Source organism: Chiloscyllium plagiosum, unplaced genomic scaffold, assembly GCF_037043375.1.
Source record: "Chiloscyllium plagiosum isolate Xiang-an unplaced genomic scaffold, Cpla_swu_hap1 HiC_scaffold_34, whole genome shotgun sequence".
NCBI lineage: Eukaryota > Metazoa > Chordata > Chondrichthyes > Orectolobiformes > Hemiscylliidae > Chiloscyllium > Chiloscyllium plagiosum.
Window position 1 is genome coordinate 15,874,688 of NW_028270172.1, and position 22,229 is coordinate 15,896,916.

Sequence of the window (22,229 nt, forward strand, 5' to 3'; positions counted from 1 at the left end):
ACAAGCAGTGGTAGATTAGCTATCTGGTATATACTTTGCTCCTTTTGTGACCCTTCCCATTGACTTATGTGAAGGAAGGTCAGTTTATCCACCACCACCACCCATTTTGTAAAAATGAGTTGGATCAATGATTTAAACACAAGTTTAATGGCTTCAGTTATGTAGTGTTTCTATTGGATGTTTTGACTGATAACTAGATTTGGAGGGGATAAAGGTCTGATGCCAAAGCCTTGGAAGTGGATTGCAAAGCAGATTAACATCAGTAACAAGATACTCCAGTTTTGTGGAGAGATTACAGAATCTGGGATTGCTGTCGTTATAATAAGGAAGGTTAAAAGCAATTTAATAAACATGTTCAAAATTCTGATTCAATAAATAAGGACAAGCATACTGCAGACAGGATAATCTCTAACCAGAGGGGACAGATATTAAATAATTGGCGGAAGTATCACAGGGAAACTGCTTGCATTGAGTTAAGATCTGAAATGCATTACTTAAAGCATGGTGGAAGCTGATTCAGTGGTAACTTTCAAAAGGAAATTGGATTCATGGGCGGCACAGTGGTTAGCACTGCTGTCTTACAGCACCAGGGAGCTGGATGCAAGTCCACCTTCTGGCTACAGTCTGTGTGGAGTTTGCATGTTCTCCCTGAGTCTTCATGGGTTGCCTCCAGGTGCACTGGTTTCTTCCCACAGTCTAAAGATATGCAGGCTTGGTGGATTAGCCATGGGAAATGCAGGGTTACAGGGATAGGGTAGAGGTGGGTCTGGGTGGGATGCTCTTTGAAGGGTCGTTATGGACTCGATGGGCTAAATGGCCTGCTTCCACACTGTAGCGATTCTGTCATGATTCTACAAATCTTAAGAGGAAGATGTTGCAGATGGAGCTTATTACTGCAGGCAAACAGGACTAGTTCAGTTTAGGAACCTGGTCAGCATGGATGAGTTGCACCAAGCAGCCAGTTTCTGTGCTGTATGACTCTGTGAATACCTTTTTGAAGAGTGAGTTGGCACATGTGTGATAGATTGAGGAGTCTTCTTCCTTGGTATAAGTGTATGATAAACTGTTTTCACAAAATATCAACAATAAAAAGTTTTGACTCTAAATCCAGCAATAAATCCTAAAAGATTATTTTGCTCCTTTGGTAGATTGTTGGCAAAGTAAAAGACCATGGGCTGAATCTTTGAAGAAATCAACTAGGTGTCACTTTTTTGGGGTTTGATGGAGAGTTTCTTTCCACAAGGCCCAGCAAGTTTTGTTTTATTCACTCGTGGGACATGGGCATTGCCAGCCAGCATTTATTACTTGTCCCTAGTTGCTCTTAAGAAGATAGTGGTGAGATGTTGAACTGCTGCAGTCCATTTGTTGTAGGTTGACCCACAATGCCCATAGGGAGGTGATTCCAGGATTTTGATCCAGTGACAGTGAAGGAATGGTGATATATTTCAAAGTCAGGATGAGTGATTTGGAGGGGACCTTGTAGATGTATCTGCTGCCCTTGTCCTTCTAGATGGAAGTGGTCATACACTTAGAAGGTGCTGTCTAAGGATCACTGGTGAATTTCTACTATGCACCTTGTAGGTAGTACATACTACTGCGAATACTGAGTGTCGAGTGATTGTGGTACCAGTCAAGCAAGCTGATTTGTATTGTATGCTATTGAGCTTCTTGAATGTTGTTGGAGCTGCACTCATTCAGACAAGTGGGGAGTATTCAATCACACTCCTGACCAGTGCCTTGTAGATGGTAGACAACTTTGATGAATTACTTGTTGCAATATTCCTAGCCTCTGACCTACTCTTGTAGCCACGATGTTCATGTGCTGTGTCTAGTTCAGTTTTTGGTTAATGGTAACCCCAAAGATGTTAATAGTGGGGGAATCACTGGTAACACCATTGAATGTCAATGGGTTGTGGTTAGATTGTCCCTTATTGGAGATGCACATTGCATGGCAATTGTGTGGTATGAATGTTACATGCCACTTATCCAAGCTTCAGCTAACATTGTCCAGATCTTGTTGCATTTAGAAATGAACTGCTTCAGTATGTGAGAAGTTGCCATTGGTACTGAACATTGTGCAGTTATTAGTGAACCATGTTTGAACCAAGAGTGTTTTGAACTCAGGAGCTCATTGACCCTGGCAGAATCTAAAGTTAGTATCAGTGAGCTCACTATCATCCTAAACTCACCTTACTACCTGTGCACTGTCCTGTTTTGGCACTGCACTTGTATTCTCCCATTTAGCATTGGCAAACATACTTGTCACTGCTGGAACACCTTAGGCACTGGTGACAGTTCCCGGCACTGGTGACAGTTTTGAAGCCTGACAGCATACCCAATGAAGCATTGGCAGTCTGGAGTTGACCTTCATTGTGTATGTAGTGGGAGAGTTACCATTAACCAACACCTCTCAGGGCACAGAGGTGGCACATTGATACTTCATTGCACATACAAGTGCACAGCCATATTTGTTGCTATTTTGAATCCAGTCCATACAGTTTACTTGTCTATTGCTCCATTCCATCTAATAACCGTACCAAAATCCATGCTACTCTTTCTTTTCCCCACTGTCCAGTGTAGCTCAAATTCTCATAATTGTCCAACGTAGGACCATCACATCAGGGAAGCCTTCAAACAGTTTAAAATGTTCACTTATTTTATTTAGCAACAGCAGAAGTGAACAATGAATAAATAAACAGATGCTGCCTTGGCCACTGAACAGAAACAGACTGGTTGCTTTTTGATCAACAACAAATTTACTATCAGTGAATGCTGTACTGCTTTATCATGCTGAAGGTGATGATCTTCCTGCTCGACGACTTTCTCATCTGCCTTGGAAGACTGTTGCTGCTCCCTAACCTCAATCACAACCTCTCTTTGCCTGTTCTTGTTATGCAGATGTTAGGATTATGTAGCACACTATTCAGAATGTTGTATGAAGTCTTCCCTCTCCTCCACACACACAGCCCCCACTCCTGAGCTGTTCTAAGCATTAGAACCTCAGATTTAGGAGGCTGACTATCTGCTCCACTAACGTTAGTGGAAGAATGGGCTGTATTATACCAACACTGCAGGTTGCAGGTCACACTTTAATTGGTATAGTTCTGTGACAGTGTCCTGGGTGTCTTTGACTTGCAGCGACACTACACCTCGCTCAGCTGCAGGAAATGGCATTGAGGATACCCTGGCCCTCCTGCACCTTCTCTGCATCCTAAGCAGAGCTTCAGTTGCAACCTGTTCACGTGGAGGCCATATGGCAGTGACTACACGTTGATACAGTTCATGGGCTTCCTGGCGCAGCTGTTTCTTCTCAATTTCTCTGCACTGTTGCACTCCAGCAGCAGCATGAACGGTACTCCTGCCGTGACTGGATTTACTACTCACGTGTAGTAACAGACATCAGTCATGGTTAGACCTTGACTCCCATTAACTATCCTTGTGAGACATTCAGCCCTTGAAACAAACTAAGAACATGAGTTTTCAAAGATATATATATCATGACAGTACCTGATGCAGACTTCTAAGATGTGGTACCAATGATCATGTATAACTTACACGTTGAAAGAACAGAACATTTTTCCACTGATGATATGGCAATGTGCACACAATCTAGCTCGTCCTTTCCCTGTGGGAAGTCAACTATGTTGCCAAAATAGTGTAATCCAGCACTAATTATATTAGTAACAGGCTTAATACATTTGTGGGTTGCGGATAGAGAGATCGCATTGAGGATGATAGATCCTGGCCTTCCTGTACCTTCTGTGCATCCTAAGCAGGCCTCAAGCTACAAACTCTTCACGTGGAGGCTGTTTGGCAGTGACTGAAAGTTGATACTGGTCATAGGCTTTGTTGCACTGCAGCAGCACCACCAATACCTCTGTTGTGACTGGATTTGTCATGTATGCAATGAACCTGTGTAAGAAACAGATCAGCTTATTAATAATGTGAACAGTATTTGTACCGCTCAACTGACAGTGTAGCATACTGGTGCATAAAGTGGAATGTGGAGCACTGTTATGAAGATATGGGTGTACTGTACCTTTAAGAGAGTTAAAAGCTATCAGTGACAGCGCCAAGTGTTCTCAATGAGATACAATGTAACGTGCTCCAACTACTGGGGTAGCTAGGTTAGCTGTTTGCTTGGAGACGAAAACAGATTTAAATGAGTCCAATCACTTAAAATTATACCCCAAAAAACCCCTAAACTCCAATCAAGTTTGAATTTAGTATATTGACAATCTTAAAAGCCAATGACACAATCAGTGGTTTGGGGGGGGGGGGGTATAAGACCGGAGAAAATTGAACATTTGGGAGGAGAATTGCCAAGCCAGCGACATCTGCAAACAGCCCAAAGAATAGCTTTCTTAAAGGTGCCTTTATCAATCAGTAAACACGTGAAGCGGAATCCCCAAGAAGAAAAGAAGAACCGAAAGCTGCCTGCTTTTGAGATAAGTTTTGTAAATATTAATTGGGAGTTTTATCGGCCTAGTATTATAGAAGGGAAGGTAAAAGATAGGTTAGAGGAAGGAGTTGTAAATAGTTGTTAGTTAATTATTCTCTGTTATATTTTAAGAAAAAAGTTGTTACTTTTTCTTTAACTAGTTCTCGGCCTCTCGGATTTTTACAGATTACTGCACGGATATATCTTTTCTGCATTGCTGGGTTAAAGTAAACAGGAGGATTCACCCCATGTCTTAACGGTTTGGGGGTTTTTCGTCGGGATTTGAACTGTTTTAGATAGATTTGGGTATACAAAAAGTCCCAGCAGATTTAAACACTTGCAGGTTAGTGTCTGAGATCTTTAAATAAAACATGAGACAATTTGTTTAATTTCGGTGACTTGTGGTTGATTAAATTAAGTGTCACATTTGAAAAGTTTGCCATTAGAGATGCCTAAATGAATCTACTCAGTTCATTCTCTTCAAGTTAACATTGGTCATAAGATGCCCTTTGAAATTAATTAAAGAAAAATTGACATGACTAAAGTCGGAGATCTCACACTTAGATTATGTATCGGAGGTGAGAAAGAGATTAAATAGGGTAGGTGATAAAGCTAAACACCACCTAAAGAGGGCACAGTGTAGAATGAAACAGGTGGCAGATAAAAGTGCTGAGACTTGGATGTTTTCCCGAGGGGATGAAGTGTTAGTACTATTACCAGTGATAGGAGATCAGGTTTAGTGGTCCCTATCAAATTGAGAAAAAGTTGAGTCAGGTGAACTATTTAGTAAAGATGCCAGATAGGAAAAAAAAACGTATCGGGTATGTCATGTGAACATGTTGAATCATATTAGAGAGAAAGAGCTGGAGAAACAGGTGTTAGTTACTGCCCCGAGAGTGAAGAATCAAATCCACATAATGTGGATTTTGATGTGCCTCAAAATAGATTTAAAAATGAAGATATCCTTGAGGAGTGGGGTAGGTTAGTAAGCTATCTGACTCAAGAGCATAGAACACAGTTGGAAGATTTGTTACTGCAGTATAAGGGCATATGTCAGAATCAGATGGGGAGGATTAATGTTACTGTACATGAAGTAGACGCAGGGAGTACTGCTCTGATAAAACAACACGCCTATCGGCTCAAACCTTCCAAAACCAGACAGGTCCTGATGAAGGTGGAGTCCATGCTCAACGAGGACATGATCGAACCAAGCATGAGCGAGTAGAGTTCGCCAATCATCTTACTCCCCAAACCGGATGGGACTCAATGATTCTGCGTGGATTATTGGTAGGTCAATTCAGTTACAAAATTGTACTCCTATCCAATTCCTAGATTGGAGGACTGTATTGAGAAAGTTGGACAAGCCAGTTACATTATCAAGTTGGACTTTATGCGTGGTTCCTGGCAGGAACCTTTATCAGAGTCGGTGAAAGAAACTTCTGCGTTTGTAACCCCAAATGGGCGATATCAGTTTAAAGTGATGCCCTTTTAATGAAGAACACACCTTCCACAAGTGGGTGGCACAGTGGCTCAGTGGTTAGCACTGCTGTCTCACAGCACCAGGATCCTAGGTTCGATTCCAGCCTTGGCGACTGTGTGGAGTTTGCACATTCTCCCCGTGTCTGCGTGGATTTCCTCCGGGTGCTCCGGTTTCCTCGCTCAGTCCAGAGATGTGCAGGTTAGGTGAATTGGCCTATGCTAAATTGCCTGTAGTGTTAGGTGCATCAGTCAGAGGGAAATGGGTCTGGGTGGGTTACTGTTCGGAGGGTCGGTGTGAACTTGTTGGGCCGAAGGGCCTGTTTCCACACTGTAGAGAATCTAATCTTAAAAAAAAATCCCAAAGACTCATGAACAGAGTTGTGGCTGGGTTAACAAACTGTGCAGTCTATTTGGACGATGTAGTGATCTTTAGTAAGTCCTGGAAAGATCACATGGTGCAGTTGGCAGAGGTCTTAGAAGGACTACCAGAAGCAAAACTGGTGATAAACTGAAATAAAACTGAATTCACGAAAGCAGAGGTGATATTCTTGGGACATAACATCAGTCATGGAAGGTTGACGTCATGGAACGCAAAGACGAAGGCCAATGAGGAACTTCCATGACCAACATCAAAAGAAAGAGATGTTTCAATTCTTCGGATTCAGCAGATTCGATCAGAAGTTTATTCCAAGTTTCAGCGGTGTTGTGGCACCATTTACCCATTTGCTGAAGAAGAACACAAAGTTTCAGTGGACAGAATAATGCCAGGAGGCATTCAACCATTTGAAATCAATATTAACCATCAAAGCAGTTTTAGCTACACCAAAATTTTGAAAATCTTTTAAAAGTTGCCATTGGTGCTGGTGACTTGGGGTTGGAGCTGGAGGAAGGTGAGGATGGGATTAAACTGCCAGTTGGTTACTTTTCAAGGAGGATCATATACAGATACATGAGAACAAGTTAAGGTGAACATGTATTAAAGTTATCTCACCTTTATCTACCAATCGCATTCTCAGCTACCTTCCCCCTCCCATTTATCTCTCAGCCACCCCGGCCCATAAGCCTTATTCCTGATGACAAGCTTATGCCTGAAACGTCGATTGTCCTGCTCCTCGGATGCTGCCTGACCAGCTGTGCTTTTTCCAGCATGACCCTCTCGACTCTGATCTCTAGCATCTGCAGTCCTCACTTTCTCCTGAGTCACAGGTTCAGCTTTGTCATCAAAGAGCCCGCCTAAATCTCAATGTCCTTTTCCGGCAATCCCTGACCAACTTATTAACGAATCAACACGGACATCTACTACAAACCAACCGACTCCCACAGCTACCTGGACTACACCTCCTCCCATCCTGCCCCCTGTAAAAACGCCATCCCATTCTCCCAATTCCTTCGTCTCCGCCGCATCTGCTCCCAGGAGGACCAGTTCAAAATACGTACAACACAGATGGCCTCCTTCTTCAAGGACCGCAATTTCCCCCCCGACGTGGTCGACGGTGCCCTCCACCGCATCTCCTCCACTTCCCGCTCCTCCGCCCTTGAGCCCCGCCCCTCCAACCGCCACCAGGACAGAACCCCACTGGTCCTCACCTACCACCCCACCAATCTCCATGTACAGCGCATCATCCGCCGTCACTTCCGCCACCTCCAAACAGACCCCAGCACCAAGGATATTAGATTAGATTACATTACAATGTGGAAACAGGCCCTTCGGCCCAACAAGTCCACACCGACCCGCCGAAGCGTAACCCACCCATACCCCTACATTTACCCCTTACCTAACACTACGGGCAATTTAGCATGGCCAATTCACCTGACCTGCACATCTTTGGATTGTGGGAGGAAACCGGAGCACCCGGAGGAAACCCACGCAGACACAGGGAGAACGTGCAAACTCCACACAGTCAGTCGCCTGAGGCGGGAATTGAACCCGGGTCTCTGGCGCTGCGAGGCAGCAGTGCTAACCACTGTGCCACCGTGCCGCCCCTCCCCTATCAGCTTTCCGTAGAGACCACTCCCTCCGCGACTCCCTTGTCAGATCCACACCCCCCACCGACCCAACCTCCACTCCCGGCACCTTCCCTTGCAACCGCAGGAGGTGCAACACTTGCGCCCACACCTCCCCCCTCACTTCTCTCCAAGGCCCCAAAGGAAACTTCCATATCCGCCACAGATTCACCTGCACCTCCACCCACATCATCTACTGCATCCGCTGCAGCCGGTGTGGCCTCCTCTATATTGGGGAGACAGGCCGCCTACTTGCGGAGCGATTCAGAGAGCACCTCTGGGCCACCCGGACGAACCAACCCAACCACCCTGTAGCACAGCATTTCAACTCCCCCTCCCACTCCACCGAGGATATGCAGGTCATTGGACTCATCCACCGCCAAACCACAACAACGCGACGGTCGGAGGAGGAGCGTCTTATCTTCCGACTGGGAACCCTCCAACCACAGGGGATGAACTTGGACATCACCAGTTTCTTCATCCCCCCTCCCCCCACCTTGTCTCAGCCGAATCCCTCCAGCCCGGCACCGCCTTCCTGACCTGCAGTCTTCTTCTTGACCTCTCTGCCTCCATCCTACTCCGACCTATCACCCTCACCTTGACCTCTTTCCACCTATCACATTTCCAACGCCCCTCCTCCAAGTCCCTCCTCCCTACCTTTTATCTTCTCCTGCTGAACACTCTCTGCTCATTCCTGAAGAAGGGCCTGTGCCCGAAACGTCGAATCTCCTGTTCCCTGGATGCTGCCTGACCTGCTGTGCTGTTCCAGCAATAAAGTTTCAACTTATTACAACTGATCGTCCAAATGAACCACATGGCACCCAGATTCTGCTGTTCTGATCCTTTGCCTACACTTTTTAATCTTACCCATTATTGCCCTGCAGTGTCCTCTGACAAGACTTATGGTGGTGTTGATCACCAATCATGTCACAATTGTCTTCACCCCTACAGTATCCCATGTCCTCCCATTAACTATCATATCTCTCTTATATGGTCCCCTCCCAAACCAATTCTTCATCCTCATCTATTTTGCATCCCTTATTGCTGCCTCCAAATCCCAGCGTTGACTGCCCCAACATCCCTGACTGATCTGTGTAGCTCCCAAACTGACTTAGTGCAAATCCCCTAACTATACTGGAACTACAGAATTGAATGTGTCCAGGACCATAATAATATTTGGTCCCTGACGGTGTCTGTTCTAAGTGGCTGACTCACTGTATCCAGGCTGTTAGACTGAGATTTGTACAGGTATATGACCCTCCAACTAATGACTGACTTGACTGAGGAATTTAGACTTTGTGACATGACCAATGTGTTTGCTGTGTGTGTTGCTGGAAAATGCAGTATGGCGTGGTACTATGACGCAACATGTCCACCCCATTGACTGATCACTGACAACCATGAAAAGCTGCCTAAAATTTTGTCTGCTCTAAATAGCAAGGCAAGTACTGCAAGCCTTAAAGATCTGGCTGAGACTGCAAGGCAGGGCAGGGATGCTGTTAGCAGTCCATGAGATGAGCGTCTATCCCTTAGCCCTTGCTGCAGCATTTCAATGAAAGATGCCATTGTACTTCAAACTGCAGCATTGAAGTTCAGAAATGCATTGTAAGTAGATTGGAGATGTGCTGTGATGGTGTGGTGAGGCCTTTAAGTGTTGGATACCAAGGTCTGTTGATGGGTACATACGGTCACTACGGATAAAGCATGCCTTGAAATGTTGATGCAGAGGATGTTCATATGGAGGAGTTAACAGTGAGCTGGCATTGCCAAGTAACTGCTCTGATTTTCATGTTGGGAATTGTTACTGTCTCATTTTCTGCCCAGTGCGTGGGAGAATGAGAAACTGCACTTCAATGAGGTGTTAATACATACACACAGGCCTCTTGTCACTCACTCGTGAAAATCTGTCTTACCATTCAACATTCGTTTGGAAAATTGGCTTTTTTTCTCCGGATGTCAGGAAACTCCCCACTGACCCTTTCTTGTGATTTTTATGACTTTCTTGCCATGGCCCACACTGTTCTGGACAGGGAAGACTCCACCCCATGAAATCTTATTGAATTCATTTAAGTGCAGCGAGTTTCAAAAGTGATTAAGGACAAAGATTCCCTTATGTCATTCCAGGTTTTGGGGTACAATTTGTCACAAATGGGATAACTGGCATAAAAGATTGTAAACTTTAAACGCCAGTTAAATTCAATACTAATTAATTTACCCATTATACCTGCACCATAGTTCTGTAAAAAGAATTCTGCAAATGTATCACGCTGCAGCAATGTTCTCTTTCCTTTGAGAAAATCAATACTTGACAACTTTAGAAGTTAATTTTTATTTAATTTTCTCTATCTTTTATTTGTTTGCCTTAATCAAATAGGCATTTCCCAATCCTTGTTTCACTTTCTGGACCTCATTTAAATCTACTGTATAACATCTCTATTTAATGGTGCTTTTTAATCCATGTTCCCCCGGTGAAAATGTTGAATGTGCTTATCCATAATCCAGTCAGCTTCTCTGTTGCATTTCTGTTTTGAGAGCAGTGTTAAGTGTTTGAGGCGGCCTTGAAGAGTTGCTGACCAACTGGATGGCAGCTCTTAAGTGTTGGTAATGCTACTTGAAGCTTTTAGCTAAGTTGTGCACTAGTCATTCTCACACTTGTCTTATTCATTTGCCAAAGTATGCATTATGTTTCCATTTAAGAGTCATCAAACTATGGTGATTGTGCCATTTTCAAGCCAGTTTGTAGCTGATTGGCCTAAGCTGAACCTTAAGTCAGTTGGAAATGCTTTCAAATCTGCTTGTGTGGGGTGAAGTAATTCTGACGTTGCTGGTAATGCCTGAACTCAGTGCTGTGTGCTATTTTCCTCACAGGTTAGAATTTGATAAAGTTCCCTCTTTAACAGCCCTGTTAATTGTAATAAAAGTACAACTGTGTGGAGGAACAGATGTAATTTTAATCCCAATGAGGATGTCTCACTCACTGCTTTGGAGACGCCGGTGTTGGACTGGGGTGTACAAAGTTAAAAATCACACAACACCAGGTTATAGTCCAACAGGTTTAATTGGAAGCACACTAGCTTTCGGAGCGTCGCTCTTTCATCAGGTGGTACCACTAGCTTTCGGAGCGCCGCTCCTTCATCAGGTGGTACCACCTGATGAAGGAGCGGCGCTCCGAAAGCTAGTGTGCTTCCAATTAAACCTGTTGGACCATAACCTGGTGTTGTGTGATTTTTAACTTCACTCACTGCTGTATTTGTTCTTGTGGCTTAGTCACAAAAAACATTGAAGGTGACACAATATAATTATGAGGGTGTTGTGTGCTAGTAGTCACGGTCCGTGGTGTTTGTAAAATCATAAGCAAATGAAAACTAGTCACTTGTGTTTGTATATTTTGTTAAGCAGTAGGGTTAGAAGTGGAGTTATAGTATAATAGCTTCAGAGTTTAAAAAATGTTTCATTTCAGAAGGAATTGACAGTATGTAAGAGTGACCAACACAGAGCCCTTGAGGTGATGATGCCTTGTCATCATATTGAGGATATGGTCTGTCATGTGTGGCACTATGACGGTGCTAAATGGAACAGACTTCAAGCAGATCTGGCAGCTCAAGGCTGGGCACGCTTAAGGTACTTTGGGCTATCGGTAGTAGAATTATACCCTGACATAATCTGTAACCTTATGGCCTATTCCGTCCTAACTTCACCATTGCCTTCAAGCCAAGGGATCATCTGTGGTTCAATTAAGAATGCAGAAGAGCCTGCTGGGAGAAGCATCAAGCATATCTAAAAATGAGGGGTCAATGTGGTGAAGCTACAAGATGGCTTGCATGCCAAACAGCAAGTTTATAGACAGAACTAAGTGATTGCACAACCAATGGATCAGATCTAAGCACTGCAGTCCTTCACATCAACCATGAATAGTAGTGAACAATTAAACAATGCACTGGAGCAGGAGGCTTTGAAAATTGCCCCCACCACCGCCAGGAGCTCAGCATATCAATGTAGAAGGTAAGGCTGAAGCATTTGGAGCAAGTGGATGATCCGTCTTGCTACCTCCTGAGACATTCAGTATCTCAGATGCCAGTCCTTCAGCCAATTTGCTTCACTCCATGTGATGTCAAGAAATGGCTAGATGCATTGCATACTGCAAAGGCTACAGGCCCAGACAACATTCCCGAATTATCCTGAAGACTTACGTTTCAGAACTTGCTGCTACCTTAACCAAGCCCTTCCAGTACGGCTGCAATACTGGCATCTACTGGACAATATGAAAAATTGCCCAGGTCTCTCTTGTACAAGAAAAGCAGGATAAATCCAACCCGGCCATTACTGACCATTTACTCATCACCAGTGTTATCAAGCAGCACTCGTGAACAATAACTTGCTCACGTTCACACAATTTATGTTCCACAAGGGTCACTCTGCTTCTGACCTCAGTTCAAACATGCACGAGAAAGCCAAATTCCATAGATGACTTATCAGTGACAACCTTTCTCATCAAGGATACATTTGACTATGCAATGAGGTGCTATAGCAAAACTAGATTCAGCAGAAATTTAGAGGGAAATCTCTGTTGATCAGATTCATGGATAGCACAAAGAAAGATGATTGTGGTTTTTGATCATCAGTACATCACTGCGGAATGCCTCAGGACAATGATCTAGGCACAACCATTTCCATCTACTTCATCAATAACCTTCCCTTCAGCATAAGGGTAGGGGGGTGGATGTGAACTGATGGCTGCACAGTGTTCAGCACCATTCATGACATCTCAGATACTGAAGCAGCCAATGTCCAGATGTAACAAGACCTGAACAGTATCCAGACTCGGCTAACAAGTGGCAAGTAACATTATTGCTACACAGATATTTGGCCATGACCTATTTCAACAAGAGAGAATCTAATCTTTGCCCATTGACATTCAATGGCATTGCCATCACTGGATCACCCTACCACAACACTATGGCGCTTACCGATGACCAGAAACTGAACTGGGCCATCCATGTAAAGACTATACCGACAAGAGCGGGTCAGAGGTTAGAAATCCTGCAGTGAATAGCTCACCTCCTGACTCTGCAAAGTCTGAAGTAGAACTATCTGGATGCATGCTGCTCGAACCATAGAGGATATAGCAGCCTCCTTGGAACTAGACTCTGACTCAGAGGCTGGTGATTTTCCCCACAACAGGAGCAAAAGCAGATTATAATGCCCACTGAATCTGCTCCACTTCAATGAGATCATGGTTGGTCTAATAATCCCAAACTCCACTTTCCTGCCTTTGCCTTATGACCCTGGATTCCCTTACTGATTAAGAATGTATCTCTTGACCTTGAATATACTTGACTCAGACATAACAGCCCTCTTTAGTAAAGAATTCCACAGATTTACTAATCCTGTACAGCTATTAGAAGACAGTTGGGAAAATGGGGCATTGTCAGAATGGCAACCTGACCACAATAATTTACAATGTATATTAATGACTTGGATGACAAGAGTGAATGCACTTTAGCCAATTTTGTAAATGACACAAAAAAAAGCACAAGTGTTGAGAATGACATGATGAGGATAGAGAGAGATATAAATAGGATAAATGAGTGGCAGATGGAATATAAATGAAAAATATGAGATTATGCACTTTGGGAGGAGTAGGTGAGCTGAGTTTGATTTAAATCGAGAAAGACCACAGGAAGCTATGAAACAGAAGGTGCCTATGTAACACAAAAAGCCACAAAAAGTTTGTGGGTAATAGAGGTCTTTAAGGTTTTTACAAAGATCTGTAGCTCAGGTTGTGGATGAGGTAGTTAACTGGCTAATCTGCAGACATCTCATTACCAGACTGGGTAACATCATCAGTGCATCTTCTGTGAAGCACTGTTGTTCTGTCCCGCTTGGTTTTTATGTGGTCCAGTCTGTTAAGGCGAGTATCACTTCTGGGTGTTTGCTGCAGCAGTTTGTACATTGGATTTACCTCTGTGTGTTTATTGATGGCCTGTCCTAGGATAGTAACTGTCAGTTGAATTGATGGCCTTCTTGGTCTGCATGTACGGAGATGAGGGAGAGTGGATCATATTATTTAGTAGCCATCTGGTATTCGTAAAGTCAGATGGCTAGTTTTCTACTTATTTGTCTGATGTAGTGCTTGTTGCAAGGGATTTTGTATAATATGTTGTTCCTGCATGTTGTAGGTAGGGGGTCCTTAGTCTTGTTAAGTATTGTGTGGCTGTTGGTTGGAGTGCCACCATAATATCTAGTGGTTGTAACAGCCTGGTAGGTGTCAATAGAGAAGGTAAATGAAAAGTTGGCCTTTATTTCAACAGGAAGGGGAAGGTTTTGGTAAAAGTATACATGGTGCAAGTTAGACCAGCTGGAATACTATGAACAATTTTGGGGCCCTTATCGAAGGAAAGGTATACTGGCATTGGAGGCTACCTAGAGAAGATTCACTACCAAGTAAGGAGTGTCTGATGAGAAGAGGTTGAGTAGATTGGGCCCTGTATTCATTGAAAATTAAAAGAATGAGAGGTGACCGTATCGAAATATACAATTTTTTTTATTACAGGGAACAAAGAAATGGCAAAACAGTTGAATTGGTACTTTGCTCATGTCTTCCCCAGTGAAGACAGATCTAATCTCCCAGATGGCTGAAGGGAATTTATATTAGGCAGGAAATGGTGTTGGAGAGACTGTTAGGTCTGAAGGCTGATAAGTCCCCGGGACCTGATGGTCTACATCCCAGTGTACTGAAGGAGGTGGCTCTAGAAATCGTGGATACATTGGTGATCATTTTCCAATGTTCTATAGATTCAGGATCAGTTCCTGCGGATTGGAGGGTGGCTAATGTTGTCCCAGTTTTTAAGACAGGAGGGAGAGAGAAAACAGAATTATAGACCAGTTAGTCTGACCTCAGTGGTGGGAAAAATGCTGGAGTCGATTATAAAGGACGAAATTACGACACATCTAGATCGCAGTAAGAGGATAGGGCAGAGTCAGCATGGATTTATGAAGGGGAAATCATGCTTGACTAATCTTCTGGAATTGTTTGAGGATGTAACTCTGAAGATGGACAAGGGAGATCCAGTGGATGTAGTATACCTGGACTTTCAGAAATCCTTTGATAAAGTCCCACATAGGAGGTTAGTGAGCAAAATGAGGGCACATAGTATTAGGAGCAAAATACTGACATGGATTGAAAATTGGTTGGCTGACAGGAAACAAAGAGTAGTGATAAACGGCTCCCTTTTGGAATGGCAGGCGGTGATCAGTGCAGGGACCACAGCTTTTTACAATGCACATTAATGATATAGATGAAGGTATTAAAAGTAATAATAGCAAATTTGCTAATGACACAAAGCTGGGTGGCAGGGTGAAATGTGAGGAGGATGTTAAGAGAATACAGGGTGACCTGGACAGGCTAAGTGAGTGGACGGATGCATGGCAGATGCAGTTTAATGTGGATACATGTGTGGTTATCCACTTTAGTGGCAAGAACAGGAAGGCAGATTACCTAACTTGACTCCATTTAGGTAGTAAAGGGGCAGTACAACGAGACCTAGGTGTTCTTGTACATTAGTCAATGAAAGCAAACATGCAGGTACCGCAGGCAGTGAAGAAAGCTAATAGCATGCTGGCCTTCATAACAAGAGGAATTGAGTATAGAAGCAAAGAGGTCCTTCTGTAGCTGTACAGGGCCCTGGTGAGACCGCACTTGGAATATTGTGCACAGATTTGGTCTCCAAATTTGAGGAAAGACCTTCTGGCTATTGAGGGAGTGCAGTGTAGGTTCACTAGGTCAATTCCCAGAATGGCGGGACTATCTTATGCTGAAGGATTGGAGCGACTGGGCTTGTATACGCTTGAGTTTAGAAGGCTGAGAGGGGATCTGATTGAGACGTATAAGATTATTAAAGGATTGGACATTCTGGAGGCAGGAAGCATGTTCAGTTGATGGGTGAGTCCCGAACCAGAAGACACAGTTTAAAAATAAGGGGTAGGCCACTTAGAACAGAGTTGAGGAGAAACGTCTTCACCCAGAGAGAGTGGTGGGTGTATGGAATGCTCTGCCCCAGAAGGCTGTGGAGGCCAAGTCTCTGGGTACTTTCAAGAAAGAGTTGGATAGAGCTCTTAAGGATAGTGGAATCAAGGGTTATGGGGATACAGCAGGAACAGGATACTGATTGAGGATGATCAGCCATGATCATAACGGATGGTGATGCTGGCTCGAAGGGCAGAATGGCCCACTCCTGCACCTATTGTCTATAAAAATGACAGGGTAAATGTGGAGATTCCCCTTGTGGGAGAATCTAGGACCAGAGGACCAAATCTCACTGTTAGGGATTACATATTTAAGACAGAAATGAGGAGGAATTTCTTCTCTCCATAAGACACAAAAGCAGAAGGTATTCAGCCCATCAATTCTACTCAATCATTCAATGAAATCAGAGCTGATCTGATAATCTTCAATTCCACTCTCCTGACATTTTCTCATAAACCTAATTCCTTTACTGATGTAAAATGTGTCTCTCAGTCTTCAATATTTGGAGTAGCTTGTGGCAGAGCCCATAACACAACAGGCAATTGTAGATTTGGTGATGTGTAATGAGACTTAATTAGGGAGATTAAGGTAAAAGAACATCTGGGGGGCAGTGACCATAACATGATAGAATTCATTCTGCATTTGAGAAGGAGAGGCTTGAATCAAATATAACAGTATTACAGTTGAGTAGAGTAAAGGTAACTGCAATGAGGAAGGAGCTTGCCCGAGTTGTGATGACGCTGTGGCCTTAAGAGGGAGATTGAATAAGAGGTGAAGAGCAGGTTGTGGTAACACAAATAGCTTGTGAGGCCTTGGTTTTTTTTGAAAAAAACAGTTGGCACAATAGAAGCAGTCTGGATAAGTATGGCTAACTCTCACAGACAAATACTTCTAGCTTTTTCTAAGCTTCGACCAATTTGAAAAGCCAAACCTGCTGGAGTTTTGAAGTAGTAGAAGCTATTTTTCTCCCCATCTCTGTTACAGCTAGAAGCTGGGGTTTGTAATCCTATTCCAGGGGTTACATGTGAGAAAATCTGATTTCTGAATTTGCCTTTCTGCCAAGAGTGGGTTTATGGGATGACACTATTGTTAACTGTTCCAGTATAATTTCTGTTATTCTGTTAAGTTTTCTAATAGAGTTGTTATTCTAAGTTTTCCTTTCTTTTGTTGTATTTTAAATGTGTTCGATTAAATTGTGTTTTGCTTAATGACAAATTGTTTGACCAGTCAAATTGCATCTGGAACACAGTACTTGACATTTACCTCTAAAATGAGTAGTAGGTAGGGTCTAGGCTACCTTCTTAAAATATTTTGAGCTGATCTGTTCTAGTTCATAGGCTTCCTTTCCAATCAACTCCACTAACAGGGAGATTGCTGCTCCACAATGACAAGAGTTTCTGCGGTAATGCAGTAGGTATGGCAAAAATTCATCCCAAGGAAGAAGAAACATGAGTGCCAGGGGAAGTCAGGGACAGCATAAAAAGCAAAAGAAACTTAAAATGAGGTGAAGATTAGTAGAAAGTCAGAGGATTGGGAGGCCTTTAAAAAACCAGCAGAGACCAAGTCAAACAGCAATTGCGGAGGATGAAATATGATAAGCTAGTTAGTATCATTAAAAGGAGATTGCAGAGATTTGTTTTGATATACATATATAGATAGAGAGTGGACATTTGACTGGAAAATGAGGCTGGAGAAGCAGTAATGGGGAACAAAACAAAATGGCACAGTATTGAATAGGTACTGTGCATCAGTCTTCACATGGAAGATAACAGCGATATACCAGCATTTCAAGAGAATCAAAGGCAGAGGGGAGTGTAGTGGGGTGTAATGGGCATTGATTAGGAGATTGTGATGGGGAAACTGTAAAGTCTGAAGGTGAATAAGTCATCCAGATTAGATGGACTGCATCTCGGGGTTCTGAAGGAGATTGTGAAGGCATTGGTGGTGATCTTTCAGGAACCACTGGAGTCAGGGTGGGCCCCAGAGAACTGGAAAATGTAACACTCCTAAGTTAAAAAGGGAAGCAGAAAACAGGAAATCGGAGGTTGGGTATCCTAATCTCAATCCTTGGTAAGATTTTAGATTCCATTATTAAGGTTGAGATAGCAGAGTACTTGAAAGTACATGGTAAAATAAAGCTAAGTCAGCATGGCTTTGTCAGAGGGAGGTCATGCCTGACAAATCCGATAAACTTATTTGAGATGGTAACGAGCAACTTAGACAAAAAGGAGAGACAGTGGATATGATGTATTTAGACTTCCAATAGGCCTTTGACAAGGTACTGCACAGGAGGCTGTTGAATAAGAAAAGAGCCCATGGTGCTTATGGGCAAGGTTCCAGCATGGTTAGAGGATTGTTATTCTCCCAGTCTCTTTCTCCATATTCACTTTGGCTTCTCTCTGTACATTTAAAGAAGCAGTTACGGTCCATCTTGATCAGTATCACAGTGATTTGGGTGAGAGGAATATAAATGGATTTTATGTTCGCCATTTAGACAGTCCAAAGATGTGCAGGTAAGGTGAATTGGCCACGCTAAATTGCCCGTAGTGTTAGGTAAGGGGTTCATGTACGGGTATGGGTGGGTTGCACTTCGGTGGGGCGGTGTGGACTTGTGGGGTCGAAGGGCCTGTTTCCACACTGTAAGTAATCTAAACACTTCAAGAGGATGGTTCACTGTTAATTTAACAAGGGAAATTAGATAGTGATAATATTCTTGGTCTTGAGAGCAAGGCCCATGTTTGTGAATAAGTAAACTCAGAATTGAAGTAGAATTGGCCTCTTAACTACATAATAGAGCACTGGAAAGGAGAGGGGCAGATAATGCATTGTATGATGGAAAATTAAGCACTAATTGTTCATTATTTTTCATTCCTAAAACAATGTTGTCCTATTAAGATTCCAGTGAGTATACATTTCATCTATCTTTTATATTGATCAAAAAAAATCCTGTCAACATTGAAAGTATTTCTTGTACAAGTGTTGCCTCCTCTGTCTTGTATTCTATCCAACCAGTACAATAATAACAATTCAGAATGTCCCCGTAGTTATCTACATGCCAGCACAAGAGCCAAGAAAATCACAAGAGATCATTGATTGTCCAGCCACATTTGTAGAGAACTTAGACACTGGCTCAGCTCATTACAGCCCATGTAGTATGCACAATTTACACACAGGGAAGGAATAGCTTGCCCATTAAACCTGTGACATTCATTAATGTGATGTTGCACTACTAATAAAACAGCCAGTGTTTATTGCCAATCCTTCATTATCCTGGAAAACTTGGTAATGAGTTGCTTTCATTAGTACAATCTAATGGCTTGCTTGGTTATTTCAAGCAGGTGATTAATAGTCACGCACATTCTTTTAGGGCTAAAAAAATTCTTTAGGGCAGACTAGGTGATAAAAGATGTCAAATTTCCTTCATGAAAAGGACATTAAATGAAACAAATAGTTTTTTTAAAATTATCATCTTCTAAAGGGACACAAACCCATGAATATACCAACAGCCAAGACTAAATGTTACAAAGATAATGAAAAGACAAAACTAAAGGCTATATGTGAATATGCATAGTACTCACTATCAAGTCAATTAATTGATAGCACATATTAGAATAAATACATATGACCAGAGATTCAGTTTATGACATGACCTCAGGATGACAAGTATTGAGTCCTGAATAGAGTAGTATATGATATTCAAGAACAAAATCTAGGTAAATAAAGGTGGCGGGGTTGCACTGTTAATGAAATATGGCATTTTTGCATTAGGTTAGAGATGAATTTATTCCAGGAGATCAGAATACTCAATCCTACTTTAAGGAAGAATTCCAAGGGAAGACCCAATGTTAGGTTACGAAGAGCAAACTTGAAAAAAAAACATAGCAGTTCATATGACTGATCAGAATATAAAATGACTAAAACATTAATTAGGACAAATACAGCACAAAAACAAGCTAGGTAGAAACCGAAGAGCAGGTAACAGTTTCTCTACTCAGAAAAAGAGGAGGTAGAGTCCATGTTTAGGGATTGACAATGGAGATAAAGCAATCTTTGATGTAATGATTCAAAATTTCATCTGTCTTCAGTACAGATGATCCAAGAAACATTCCTGCAAATCAGGCGGCTGAAAGAAGAGGGAAATTTGGTGAAGTTACAAATACTAGGGAAGCAATGCTGAATGAAATATTGGAACTGCAGGCTGACAGGTTTCCAGATCCTGATGGACTTCATCCCTGGGGCAAACAAATGTTGCAAACAAGGTAGTTTATGCATTAAATGTAATTTTCCAAAATTCACTAGATTCTGTAAACATTGCTTTCAAGTCTGATGTAACAAACGCATCTGTTCAAAGGATGGAAGGCACAAAGCAGGAATCATGGGCCAGTTAGGTTGACATCTCAGATGATCGATTATTGGTGTTTAGGCAGGCACTTGGGAAATGCTCTTGTCTGGAAAGAGCAAGCATGATTTTGTGACAAGAAAATAATATTAACCAATTTATTCTTTAAAAGAAATAGTACTTGGTGTGGATAAATGAGAACTCAAATGTACTTTGTTTGAATTTCCAAAAGGCATTTGACAAGGTGGCACATAAAAGGTCATTGCACATAGCAGAAACAGTGTTACATACCAGCATGGATAGAAAGTTGACTACCTGGCAGAAGAGTGTAGCATAAATCAGTCTTTTGTTCTGATTGGCAGGATTAGACAAATGGAGGCCCACAGAGGTCTGTGCTGAGACTTCTTTACAATTCATACTGATGACTCAAATAAGGGGAATGAAGACATGGCAGCGAAATTTACAGATGGCACAACAGAAGGAAGGAAACGATGTTGGAAAGAGGCTAAAGTGTTGCTCATTGATACAGACAGGGTGAAGTGGGAAAATCTGGCAGATGGAATGTCATGGGAAAACATTAAGTTGTTCTTTGGCACAGAGAATAAAAATACAGAATGTCATCGAAGCAGAGAATGACTGCAGAATTCAGAGGTGCAGGGCAATCTAGGTGTGTTTGTATGAGAGTTGTAAAATGTTAGTATGCAGATTCAGCAAATATGGCTAATTGAATGCTATCCTTCAATTATAGTGAGCATTAATGAAATATCTCCAAATACTGTGCTCTGATTTGGAATCCTTAATTAAGAAAAGATATAAATGCATTCAAGGCAGTTGAGAGATGATTTAGTAGATCAATACTTTGAATGAGCAGGTTGCTCAGATTGGACATGTTTCCACTGGAGTTAAGAAGACTGTGCAGTCACTTGATTGCAATATGCAAGATCCTGTATAGGTTTAACAAGGTTAACGTGGAAATGGTGTTTCCTCTTGTAGTGGAGTTCAGAACCTCATGGGGGGGGGGGTACTCACCATTTTAAAATTAGCAGCCACACCCTTTAGGATAGAAATTAAAATGTTCTGCAGCTTTGAAACTGTGCCAAAGGTAGTAAAAATTTATTATTTTTAAAGTGGAAGAAGATTGATTCTATTGCCTAACAGAATTCTACAGTTGTGTTGCTGGAAAAGCGCAGCAGGTCAGGCAGCATCCAGGGAACAGGAGAATCGACGTTTCGGGCATAAGCCCTTCTTCAGGAATGAGGAAAGTTTGTCCAGCAGGCTAAGATAAAAGGTAGGGAGGAGGGACTTGGGGGAGGGGTGTCGGAAATGTGATAGGTGGAAAGAGGTCAAGGTGAGGGTGATAGGTCAGACTGGGGTGGGGGCGGAGAGGTCGGGAAGAAGATCTCAGGTTAGGAAGGCGGTGCTGAATTTGATGGATTTGACTGAGACAGGGTGGGGGGAGGGGAAATGAGGAAACTGGTGAAATCCGAGTTCATCCCTTGTGGTTGGAGGGTTCCTAGCCGGAAGATGAGGCGTTCTTCCTCCAACCGTCGTTTTGTTGTGGTCTGACGATGGAGGAGTCCAAAGACCTTGGTGGAGTGGGAGGGGGAATTGAAATGTTGAGCTACAGGGTGGTTGGGTTGGTTGGTCCGGGTGTCCCAGAGGTGTTCTCTGAAACGCTCCGCAAGTAGCCGGCCTGTCTCCCCAATATAGAGGAGGCCACATCGGGTGCAGAGGATGCAATAGATGATATGTGTGGAGGTGCAGGTGAATCTGTGGCGGATATGGAAGTTTCCTTTGGGGCCTTGGAGGGAGGTGAGGGGGGAGGTGTGGGCGCAGGTCTTTACTCCCTCCGTGACTCCCTCGTCAGATCCACACACCCCACCAACCCAACCTCCACTCCCGGCACCTACCCCTGCAACCGCAGGAGGTGCAAGACTTGC